The sequence below is a fragment of the Catharus ustulatus genome, chromosome 1 (assembly GCF_009819885.2).
Source record: "Catharus ustulatus isolate bCatUst1 chromosome 1, bCatUst1.pri.v2, whole genome shotgun sequence".
Taxonomy (NCBI): domain Eukaryota; kingdom Metazoa; phylum Chordata; class Aves; order Passeriformes; family Turdidae; genus Catharus; species Catharus ustulatus.
The window spans coordinates 105,403,005-105,416,351 of NC_046221.1; positions in this window are offsets into that span (position 1 = coordinate 105,403,005).

The following is a 13,347-nucleotide window of genomic DNA, read 5'->3' on the forward strand; positions in this document are numbered from 1 at the left end:
ACAAATGGAAAACAGACTTAGAAAATACACTTCTGTCTTCAGAAACTTATCACAGTTAGGTAGTTTTGTCAATATTTATGCTGGTACTCATCTGTATTATAATATTACATTTCGAAAGGAACTACAGTGGTCATGTAGTCCAAATACAAATTCTCAAAATATATAACCTTTCAGAAGAATTATTTCTTCTTATTCCCAGGTTCTTCTTTATATGCCTGAATCATATTGATGAATGTTAAACTTTAAGTTTTAAAGAAAGGGTTAAGATACATCTATATTTGCATTTGTGGAAAAACAGCAAATACCTTTGTATCTTCACTTTGTACCTTTATCATCAAAGTAGAGTTTTAAATAAATTGATCAGTATTTGTCACATTAAAGTAATGTGTTCTCCCTCCATCATTTCCCCCCAAAAGCATGAAACTTGAAACAGATGTCCTGATTCTTTATTTTGAATCAGAACTTCTCACTTCTATCGACCATGTCAGCTTAGAAAGTTCCAACACAGGTTTTGCGTGGGCAGCTCTTGCATTTAGACATGTAACCAGAATTCATGAAGCCAGTATTCTCATTTACTTAACAAAAGACACAGCCAAGAATCCATCAATATTGTATGTATGACAGGCAACTTTGAGCCATCCCATGCCTAGATATTTGCTATGACATTTCCTAATAAAAATCTTTCCTACAAAAACTCTGTGACATTTAAGAGACCGATGCTCAGAATTTTTTGCCAGGCCAATAAAACATTATGCATAAGTACCATCCCAATCCCTGTCAAAAGTAAATTGTCTTTTGGTGCCATCATCCTCCCACATGAAAAAAAATTCGTTTGTTTATGCTCAGAAAATTTTGCTGGTATACAGCAACCCCAGGGCAGCTGTTCGATTCAGTTCAATTCAGTTCAACCATTTGGCTTAAGACAACTCCTGAATGGACTAAACTACTAAACACATAAAGTAAATTAGATATATGTTCTATATGTGCTTTTCAGGGGAGGCTTACCATGGTGCTTAGGGTTATGGGAGGTTTTTTCACAGTCGTAGGGGACATAAGACAATAAGTGACGTCTTTTAGCCCTTATTACAACCTTACAGCTGAATAAAGATAAAGAAAGTTGCCTTGTCTCATTTGAAGCTAGTACTGTTTCATCATCTTGTCCCTTCAATTTCCTTCAAAAATAGTAGTACACTAAGGGGGAAGAAATAGTTGAACTGCAAGATAGCTTGGAGATTAGTATCTGTCCCCTTGTATTGGCACTGCTGTTACTCTTGGAGTTCTCTGAGATATTCTTCCCAGTGTACAACCAGCTCTGACCACAAAATTACCACATGGACATGTCTTCAGACAGATTTCTTAGTGCACTTTTCAAGAGTAGGAACAAAACAAAAGCATGAGAGGACCAAACTGGAGAACCAAGTATGTTTTAAGTCCTTTGGGAATTTGAGGCAGTGTTTACTCTTTAGGGGAACACTTAGCTAGTTTTATTTGCTGACAAGTGTCATTTCCTTCAGGGCAGAGGGATGGATGTTCATGCTTGTAATCAGCTTTCAGTAGCTTCTGCACAGTTGGTAAAACATGAGGACTACAGGGGAGAGTACAGCAGTCATGTGGACACAAAAGTGACCAAAATGAGAATGCACTTGCATGTATGTTGGAAAATTAGGGAGCTGTTGTGGTTCAGTATTGAGAGTGTGTAGGAGAGCGGGACAGGAAAAGCACTGATTGGGAACATGAGGAAGAATTGTGTTTCTGTGCTAAAAGGAGTGTAAAAAGAGAATGAAACATTCATTAGAGAGAGGAGGAAAGAGCTAGAAATCACACTCAGATAAAATGGAGTATAAAAGCATACAAAATAGATGAGATAGAATGAGCAGCTCTTCTCTTGCTTCTCCAGCTGTCAAACCCATTTTTTTGCATCTCTTTCTGACACACACAAAAATCACTGCTTATGATCCTTTCTCCCCTCAGGACAAGAGCCTAGCTTTTGTCCATGAAAATCTGATTGCTCTCTAAGCCGTTTTCTTTTGTTATTGAACAAATAATGTCTTGAACTATTAAATGGCTGTAAAACCTTCCCAGAGTCTCTCTCTTGGGCATCTTCATGTTTCAAAAAGACACTTCTTCTTGTGCGCATACAAATTCACTTAACAGACTGTCAGACCTAAGGCTATGCAATGCTTTTGTTTGGTTGCTACTATTGCACCAGACACAGCGAAAACCTAATTTGGACCTTCATTCACTTACTGTTCAGAAAACTTATATCAGAGCAGTATTTCTGCAGTAGTAAAGGTTTACTTTCTTTTTAAAACAACACCATTCTTAGAGTACTAAATAAAAAATATTTTAAAAAAACAAACCTAATCCATTGACATTTTTCTGTCTCACTGGAGATCGCTGCAGACAGAGGTTCCACAGACAGATCCCTGGCAAAATAACATGGCAATTCATAAAAACAAAGCCATAAAACTTTACACATGGAAATAATTTTTCTAATCACTTCTAGCCTACGCTCAGGTCCCTAATAGATAGGTATTCAAGCTAGCCATTAGCTCTTTGAGGAAGTAATACTTCTGGGGAAATATTATTGACCTCTTACAGTTTGAATCTACTGACTACCAAAGAATCAAAATGCTTATGTGAACAGGGGTCTACAATGTGAAGGGCCCAAGAGAAGAGAGTGAAGGCCACAGAAAGTAGCGGCTATGTCCAGGGACAGGGAGTTTAGAAGACAAAGCTTAAAATAAATATTTTTATAGAAAAAATGAGAACATGAGATAAAAAATTATTCACCATAGATAGCCAAACCAGAAAAAAAAAATCATCATCATCATTATCTAAGCTGACCTGTCAAATTGCAAAGGTTGCAGGATTTACTAGAAGCAATTCCCACAGAATTAAAAGAGTGTGGTGAGAAAATTATGCTGAGTCTTAATTAAAATTTCCACAGAAATCCAACCATGATTTTATCACAGTACTCACTAGTTAATTATCTTCACTCTTAAACACTGGAGCCTTATTCTAACACTCTAAATTTGTCTTGCTTCATCTTCCAACCATTGAATTTTGTTTGTCTTCTATATTAGAGAACCTTGATCAAAGTTTTGTTTGCCAGGAAATACTTCCAGGATGCACGACAGTCATTCATCCACACATGCAGACATGTACACCAACCTGCTTAAATGTATCCCTTTTATGTCTTTGATAAACAGATTAAAATCCTCAAGGGGGGCTGTTTCCAAATTCTTTTAATCATTCTCCTATATTTTCTACAAACTTCCTCCAGTTTCAAGAACTACTACCAAGAGCACTGTATTCCATATGGGTGCTTGCACCTGTAGCAAGAGTATATTGCCCCTAATTTTAAACAAGATTTTCCTCTTTATATTTCCAGCTCTTTCTTTTTGGGAACTCACATTTAGCTCATTATCCACTGTGAACATTCAAATTCATTTCAAAGTTGTTGTTTGCCAGGTTAAAATTTCCCAGCTTGTCAGCACAGTCTGGAAGTATTTGCCTTTAAATACATACACAAAAAACAAGATCATCCTCATATTTTGGGAGTGTGCAAGATGATACTTTACAAATAATGCATTCTTAATAATGCTTTCCTTATTTAATGTTTTTATATTTTAATTTTTGCCTATAAGTTTCTTCTCCACCATAGCTGTTGAAAATCAATGGAGAAATCTTTCTTGAACTGGAAAAACCACCAGCTAAACAGAATAGCATGCATTTACTTCATCCCCATTACAAGGATGATTATTATTCTTATCTTTATGGAAATAAAAACTTGTGCTGGATTGTACCTAAAAGGTTGAGAAAAGCATTGCATATGTGTTACAATCACATGCCCAGAAAACTGAAGTACAGCTGATACCTGGTGAAAGGCCAAATAAAGGCCCAGCCCACAGATCTTCCACAACAATATTTAGTTCTTAAATCCTTTTGAGAAAAATTTTTCTACCTTCTCCTCTTCAAAGATCAATTTGGCTAAATCTAGGAATAATTTTTCAATTATACAGAATGCAAAAGCAGTATTTTGTTCTATTGTATATTTGAATCTGCTTTTCTGTTTTAGGCTCAAAATCTTGCTGTGTGCAAAAGGGAACAGAAAAAACATACGTAGGCTAAAATGTTAGTGTGCAATGAGAACAATCTGTTTTAGGAGACTTAACAACATGGCTTATTTAATTAATAAGGAAAATTCTAATACTATCATTTAAATTGCTCTACACACACACACAAAAAAAGCAAAAACAGAACAACAAAAAAAAACCGAAACCACAAAAATACAAACAAACAAAAGCAACAAAACCCAACATTTCCTAGTGTTAACTTCTGTGGTGTTGAGTTCACCCTTTTTGTACCCTTTTCCAACCCAAGGGTTATGGTTTCAGTCTTCCTAGATAAAGTAGTGGGGAATAGAAGGGGATAAGCAATAAGTATCTAGGTTTTTGCTGGAAGAAGTATAAAGATCATGACAGATTTTTTTCTCTTTGATCTTCTACTTAGGGCTACTTTTGTTTGGTTATTTTTTCCTCATGGCCCCTGTTTCCCTCTCAGAGGCTCTCATCTGAAGCCACAGCACGGCCCAAAGGCTTCCCTCAACCTGGGCTGCTGTGTGTCACCTGCTGACTCCTGCCTCGTCCAGGACAGTGTCACTGGGGGTCATGACAAAAGCTAAAACAGAAAGCCCACAGTTACTACCCCTTTTGACAGCTGTCAAACCTGACTGAACCCGGCTGAAGCCGCAGGAAACCTAGATGAGCCCTAAGACCAAGGCAACAAAAGGGCTGCAACTTTTTTCTATCATGGCAAAAATCACATTTACTGGGCTACAATTGCTTGCTGCTTTTTGAGAGCAGATTGAATCTTCCACATTTAGATTGTGTCTGACGTTTTTTAATGTGTCGTTTCACCAGGAGGAGTGTGCAGTACACCCAGAACCAGCCACACCAGGGGTGGGAACACAGCCCCATGTCAGGCTCCAGTGAGGGCTGTCCTGGTTTAGGAACAGATCTTCAATCCACAAACCACTCCTCTCCTCCTCAAGTCTCCAAAGGCAGAGAACACAGGTTGAAATAAGAATAATTTCCCGGAAATAGCAATGAGGCAAGAAAAATAAACAGTAGCTGCAACAACATTGGCAACTGAAGTGTATAAAAGATTGTATTTTACAAGCAAAAATGTCACAAAGCCCTGATCAACGAAAACTAGTGGTGGACAGACCCTCTGTGCTCCACACTTTCTTCTCCAACTGTGAGCCACTCGCACCTTCTTCTTGGAAGAAGAATCCCTTACTTCCACCCCAGAGTAGTGAGGTGAGGTTGTATAGGATAACAATCCAGACAAGCCCACATGGCTTCAGGCTCTGCCCCTCACGGCTTCTGCAAGAAAAATCAACTCTGTCCTGACCAAAAACCTGGACAAAATATTACCACAATCTGGGTAAATAATAACCCTTGGAAAACATATATGTTTTCATAAGAATTGGTTGTGATGTTGAGAGCAAAGAAGAAGGAAATAAATACTGATTAATCTGACACCAAAAGAAAGCAGCATATAGCACTCAAAAATGTGTGATATGATAAGAAAGCCATAGGATCTTCTCACCAATTATATTTGGGAGAGAAAGTTTACCATGAGAAAAACTATAGACTAACACATGTCGTTTTTATTTCTGCCATATTGTAGCTGAAAGGAGACCCAATATGCTTCAGTTAAATAAGGCAGCTTAAACTTGTAGAGTGAAACATCAGAAACCAAAGATTATCTAAACACAATAAAACTAACAGTCTTGTTTAATTAGATAAAATCATACATCCTTTAGCTATCAAGGTATCCAGAATATTTGTCCTTGTTTAAAAAAAAAAAATATAATTCTTTTGTTAAAATTCAAACTTCCTATAACGTAATACTTTTTAATATGTATATTCAATTTGTAAATTAACATTTCAGACCAGCTGGCTGTTTCCATTTTAAACTTGCAGCAGGGCACTCACGTCTCCAGATCTGCATACCCTTCCAGCTGTATTTGTTGATCCAGTAAAAGTTGCTATCTCTTTCTATTGAGCTTATCATGTTTGTGTCCTTAAAACACCTCAGCTATAATAGAACTACCACTACATTATGATGGATTCTTTCACTGCCTCTGTCAGTGTCCTTATTTTTTTTCTTTTGAAATAGAGGGAAGATAGACCAAGGGCAAAGAACTTTTGATCCTAAACTGAGAACTCCTGGCAGCCAGTGCAACATACAAACTAGGAAAATATTTTGAGCTAGTTCAGGGAGAATGCAAAACACAAAAGTCTACTTCATGCTCGGCAAACTGAGGGTGTAGTCTTTGATTAATTTCAGCTAATGTAAATTTACCTGAGCTATACACTAAGCTCTTTCTGTGGTGGGCTAGTCTACCCTATTTGCAGAGGAATAAGATGAAAATTATATTTCTTTCTGAGCACTCTGAAGTCAATATGAGGTATAACTGAGGATTGAGGGAAAGCAGTGGTGCAGTCCCCATTTATCTGATGGTTTTTTTAACCACTGAATAAGCAATTTGCATCTGAGTTGTTTTACAAAAACTATTCATAAAGAAGCACTAATTTCTGGCACTTGCAATGATTCTGTTCAGAAACAAAAACTTTTGTTACTTTACAATTCCTGATGTGTAAGATTTCACCCTGAAGACCTTAAATAGCTCACATCTTAGAAATTAGTCTTTTTTTTCTATATCTGTTATAACAGCGGAGCTTGTCCAAGGCAATCCTACTAACACTCTAGAAACATCACAAAAGAACTGAAACAGTTCCTTTCCTGTATGGAGTTACAAAATTCCAAAGCCACAGGCCTTCTGGCTTTCAGAGGTAGGAACATCATTTAAGAAGAAACCGGCTGATGGATCTCACTCATCATGAGTTCTCTTTGCATGTGCCACCTCACCTTTTACTTGCGATTATGTGACATCTTTCTGGCAACTGCAGCAAAGGAAACAAATATAAATGTATTTATCTATTTTTAGTTGTCTAGAATGCATTGATTGTACTGTCACTTTTGCGACGCATCTTGTCTCCCACGCCCATCTGTTCTGTTCCTCTGCTTCATCCTCTACATCTTCTTCGTCACCTGATTCCTTCACTATCTCTTCCCTTCTGAGAACCAGGAGCAAGGAGGCTGCCATCTGACCCATGAATTCCCCACAGACCACTATCAAATGGTGTACAGAACGCAGCCCCAGGACTGTAGCTCTTTTTATCTCTAATTCCCCAGGTTGTTTCAGAGCTTATTGATTTGATCTTAGCAGTTTTAGCAGAATTTTATTTTGCCTCCAGACAAATATACTTGGTTCACAAATGTGTTGCACTTATGCTGAGAGTCTGTTGAATTGTTTATGTCCACTTCATGCATTCACCCATGAACACCATCAAAAGAAAAAGGCTCAGCCTCAGTTTTCTAGGAGATTCCAGGACCAGAGGAAAGTAACACTCTTAATGTGTTGTGGCATTCTTTTTTCTTCTTTCCAGGAATTGTGACTGGACTCCTGAATCAAGACTGGTGAACCAGTTGTTCTGAGAATATTTGAATTGTAGATATTTTTATTCCTTAGATATTAGTCACAGTACATTCCATAGAGCCACAACTCTTATTAGTTTGCAGGTGTAACCTAATCACCTTGACTATCCAATAACAAAATAACCTGTGTCATTTATTTTTCTGGTACAAAATTGAATAATCTCCAATAAGACTAAATCTACAACCATTTATGTTGTGCACTTTTTGAAACATTTTTCCCAAGGAAGCTCAGGCACTTAACTGTTTGTGCCTTACCATTGTGACTGGTAAAATTTAAAAGAAGATTTTTGCTCTAACTAATTAAATTCAGACATTTTTTCAGTCTATATTCTCCCCATTGTAAGGATTTCAATGCCACCACCAGATTCTCGGTGATATGCATTGGGAAAAAGAATTTAAAACTATTGCTTTAATTTTCATCAAAAAACATGCACAAGCTGGGAGAACATCTGCATATCATCATATGTTTTGTGAAACATTTGAATATTCTGTTTGTGACTTGAGGTATGCTCTTTTCCCCTATCATGTTCAACCAAACGAAAAAAAATATTGACTATATGCTCCTTCAGTTTCGAGTTATTTTGGAGTACATTGGTGATGTGTACTTGGATAATAACTGGAATTTGATGTGACAATCACTCAAGCATTGTGTCTCAGGCAAACTTTTTTAGTAATTTCTAATGATTAGATCTACTCATCTGGGTATTGAAATGACAGCACCAAATATTTTAAGCAAGAAGAGGGGAAAGCAGGGTAGAAAGATGACTTAATTCATTTACAGAGAGCAATAACAGAAATTACTGACTTGTTTTGCTTTCTACTGAGAAGTAACTTTATATAAAGTGTGTTTATAGACACCGCTCAGAGCAACTGTATTTAAAGTGAGAAACACTCCTCAGACCATTGTGCCTACTTAGGTGTGTACACAAATGCACATATTTTGCTGCATATGCATATACCTACGTAAGTCATCGTGGCAAAAACCACCATTAAAAATAAGTCTGCCCATTTCTTTCCATATCATCCTTATTTCTGATGCAAGCCTCCCAGAAAATCCTTGAGTGGCTAATTTGGAAGGGTGGTTTACTCTTTTACACTGAGCTATCTTGCAGTGTGGTATATGGTAACATGTCATTCTTGAGGCCTGATGTTACTCTCTTGTAACAGATAAAGGAATTTCTGTTCCTGCAGAAATTTTGCACAAGAAGCATTTTCATGATAGGTGAGGTCATACAAAATAGGACTTCAAGATAGGACGGCTAATTCGATTGCCAATGCAGAAAGGTCTTTCTTGAACCTAGTGAACTCCCTTTTGAAGAATGAGCTATCACATAGTTATTTTGCCACGGTTCCACAGTATTTTGGTTTTCTTTCTCTTTTGTTTTTTTTTGCCCCTGAATAAAACCAGCAATCATTACTCATCCATTATACTACATGCTTACACCTCCGTCTTAGTAGACTGTAAACATTATTTTCCTAGGTCTATAAACCCAGAACTGTGTCCTTAAAAATAATAATAAAACAAAAAACACAAAACATTGTTAAGCTGGTACAGTGAGAGTACAATAGAAACAATAACTGATTTACAGAGTGTGAGCTGTAATGATGAGTTTTTGCTTTACCCTTGAGTCTCTTTGCAGATAATAGGCTTTTAAGAACTCTAGATTTTCTGTTATACTTCCCAGGAAATTTGTTCAGCAGGCCACCGTGTTCAAGGTTGCACTTTGCTGGAGTAAAAATATAAAACTAAAAGCATCTTTAAAAATATGTATTGTGTGCAGTATTTAACAGGAAAATGGTTTGTCTTTAAAAAGATATTCTGTGTTCTATACAATTGTTTATGTGACTATACTTGCAAGTGAGCAAGGGGCTGAAAGTCCAAAGGACCTCAATTTATTGAAGGAGTTCTTTTACCAAGTGGAAGTCGTGATTGGGGAGGACATGATTCACAATGAGCACATTATTTCATAAATTTCTGTAAAACTGTGCAATGTACAGGTTACCAGCCCAATGCACAGCAGAATAGCAGGTGGCTCTACCCACTTCAGCAAAATTAGGGGCTGCATTGAAAACTCTGAAAATTTGTTCACATAGTTTTAAGGGAATATGTTTACTTGCTTGGTTTTGCAATCTGCTAAAACTGTGGGAAAGAAAAAATTGTGTGGAATTTTTATTACACGTCTGTATTTTAGCAGAAGATAAGAAAACGCATGCTTGTTTCACCGTATTTAATGTTTTAGCCCAGCTCTGTTTTGTCTGGCCTTGGGGAATAAGAAAGAGAATCTACTTTTGACAGAGTAAGATTAGTGTGTTCTTTTGTTGTGCTCTGTGTTCTTGCATATTTAAACTTGAAGCCTAAGTGATTGACAAAGAGAAGGGAATCTAAGATCTAGTTACAAAAGAAAATATTTCAAGCGGAAATTATTAGCACAGGGTACTCTTAAAATATGCTCTGGTAACTAGAAAAAAATATCCAAAAATAGCCAATTCCTTTGGCTATCATTCACTTCTTTTTTTCCCAGAAACTTCAACACGAAGTATTTTTTTATTAAGTAGTGCTGGTGTTTGAATTCACTTTGATCGGCTTTCTGAAAGGGTTTTATGGAGAGAGTTGTAAACTGAGTTAGTAGTAGAACTGAAATTGTGAAAACACTGTAACAGATCTTCAGGCTATCAATATTATAGAGAATGGTATATTATCCTGCTTGTTTTAAAACTCATTAACCTACTGATTTTTAGTCTGAATGACTCAACCATATCACTGAATTGATTTTATTACATAATTTACATAGAATTCTGTGTCATTTTTAAAGAACATTATGGTGAAGCTTACCAGAGGATTCTAGTAAGACAATATATTTATAATTAAGGAATGCACTTTTCCTCAGCACAGTCTTCAACACACTCTGGACACAGACCTGACCATTTTGCATCTAATAATTTCTCTGAAAGTTGTTTTAAGTTGAGAAGATAGTATTATGATCTATGCCAAGGGAGAATCCTCAGATATGTATTAAACAGATTTTGCATTGTATCTGAAGTCAAAAGTGTCCTAGGAGGGTTTCCTGTAGAAGAGTCAGGTTTCTGGGGCAAATGATTCATCACTTCAGACAATTGCTTTCTGCCAGTAATACACGTGCATTTTTGTGATACAAGATACACTTTCACATATGTGTGGGAGTATATGTACAAACTCACTGTAAAAGTAAATTCTGTGCTGAGTGTTTCAGGACCACATAAAGACCATGTAAACATGAGTTCTGAATAAAGCAGAACCCAGTCCAGTTATGCTATCAGCAGAGTGCTTGTGCAGATAGCCAGAGGTCACTGCTATCCACTAGGATTGGAGCTACTGAAGAGATAGCTCATCTAATCCAAGAGGTTTCTCCTTACCCTTCCCAGGACAATGCCCATATGTCTGACCTAAAAGTAGCCCTGATTTTACTTTATCTAAAGCATTTTACCAGACGAAACTTTTCTTACTGTGGTTACTCAGTTTGAAGCCTATCAGATGATCTATCACCACCCCTCAAACTCCAGGTTCAGAAGCTGTTTTTTGGACTGAAATATAAAAGGCTTTCTCTCTAAAGGAATAGAGATGTCAAGAAAGAAAGATGGCTGAAATGTGCTACACTGACACAGCAGTGTAATACATGTAGTTAAAGTGGACTGGAGATTATGGGTTCAGGTCTTTTTGTTAAGGCAATGAATGCCAACATAACATTTACAGTAAAATGGTATAACCTGGTGTGTACAGCCACTCTGTATCTTAGATTCTCTGTACTTTTTTGCCCAGTTGCTTACAGAATTTCAACTTCTGTGATCCTAGTCCAGGTGCATATGTTTATGTGAGCCCTACCAGAAGTTTTTAAATGAGTTGGCCATATTTGCACACTTTTTTCCAGAAGGGAAGATATGCCTTGGATGACTCACTTCTACCAAAGGTGTAGATATTGAGAAATTAGGCAGTGCAGAGAGGTTTTTGATGCCTTTGTTAAGGAAAAGATAAAGTGTGGATTCAACCCTGCTTTGATTTGCACTTGGGAGAGATGCTATCACTGCATCTAAGTAAGATAAAACTGGTTTTGGTATTTGTTTCTTGTTAGACAGAACTAAACCCTACTCAAATACAGATATCCATAGGAAACGCACTCTATTCTTGTCACAGAACATTTTCTTTTGCACTTACTGATAAATTTGCAGTTGTTTGAGGAGTAAATAAGTTTCACTGCCTTCAATTCTGCAAAATCAGAATCTGAAACCAAATTTTCCCATCATCTGGCAGAGAAAGAAGCAGAAATTACGCCTCTCAGATTGCAGATTAGCAATATGCCTATTATACCAAGATGGCAGCAGTCTTCATAGAAATCCCAAGTAAGATTAAAATAAGAATTTAAGCTGTCATGGTTTTCCAGCTATATGCAAGGAGTATGCACTTGAGGCATGGTCACAAGATTAAGATGGTTAAATAGGTAGACTGTCAAACCAAAGCCATTTTTTTATGATCTCTGTCTTCCAGGCATGACAATTCCCAAAGCATCTGGGTTTTAGGGGTGGCAACAGGATAAACCAATGCTGCAACAGTCCTGCAGTCAAAGAAACAGTGAATTTATCTCCAGAGGCTGACAGAGAATTTGATCATATTTTTTTTGCTTTTACACATTGTGCTGTGAATTCTAAACAGAAACATGAGTAGAGAAGTACCCCACTCCCCAGTTTCTCAGTGACAGTTTCACACTTGGAGGGTACTATGACAAGTTTGTACTTTGGCATGAAATTACCAGGATCACAAAATTTACTATAAATATATTTGGTTAAAGCTTTTTGCTGTAGATGCACAAAAAGAAAAAAAAAGAAAGTATCCTGTGATTTTTAGTTTATTTTCCCTTCTATTTTCACAGGCATGAATTTGAAAGTTCAAACTGCCACTGAATGTAGCCAAACTGTCAAGGCGTGTGTCTAACATTACACAGCTCAAATTTGATACTCTCGGGTAACTTGGGGCTCTAATTATATACTGACCTAAATTTTTCAAAAGTGATTTTAGATGTTTCTCCTGGAATGTGCAATTTGAGCCTACTTAAAGACACCAAATCTTTATAGGTTTAAAATGCCTTTTGTATGTAATTATCTGGAACTTTTTAAGAAAATATTAATTAGCAGGATTAAGGATTTACTCAGTCCTGCCGTTCTGAAATTTTTAATGGTTGGAAGTCTTCCTAATTTCTTATAAACATCATCTGGGGCAAAGTTCTGGAAGAAGCCTTACACCAAAGCCAATAATTAGGCTGAACTGCTAAAACAATAAAACATCTATGAGGGTAAGATGCAGAGAATGACCTAAACCAGAAATTATACACGATTTTACAATTTTCCAACCAAATGAATTTTAAAAATCTGTGTAGGAGAAAGAAATACAACAAATCCCCAAATAAATATTGATTAATTATCTTTAAAAACCTGCAAACTCAAAATAAAATTCAACTGGGGAGAAGTGAATTCACTTCACTTAGGTTTTCTTCTCCAATGAAAATTGTAGTTACAAATATGACTTCCTGTAGTTATTGTATTCCAAACTTTAGCAAAAAGTGAGTTTAAAAAAAAAATTGTTTTTCTCTGTTCAAATTGCACAAAAGCAATTTGAATTACAGCTTAAAACCAGGTAAAACCACCTTTGGCCTGAAAAAGAGAGTTTTATACCCTAACATAATTTGCAAAAGGTAAGAGTAAGTGGGGAAGAGCATAGCTATGATGAAATTTAGATGTTCAACTTAT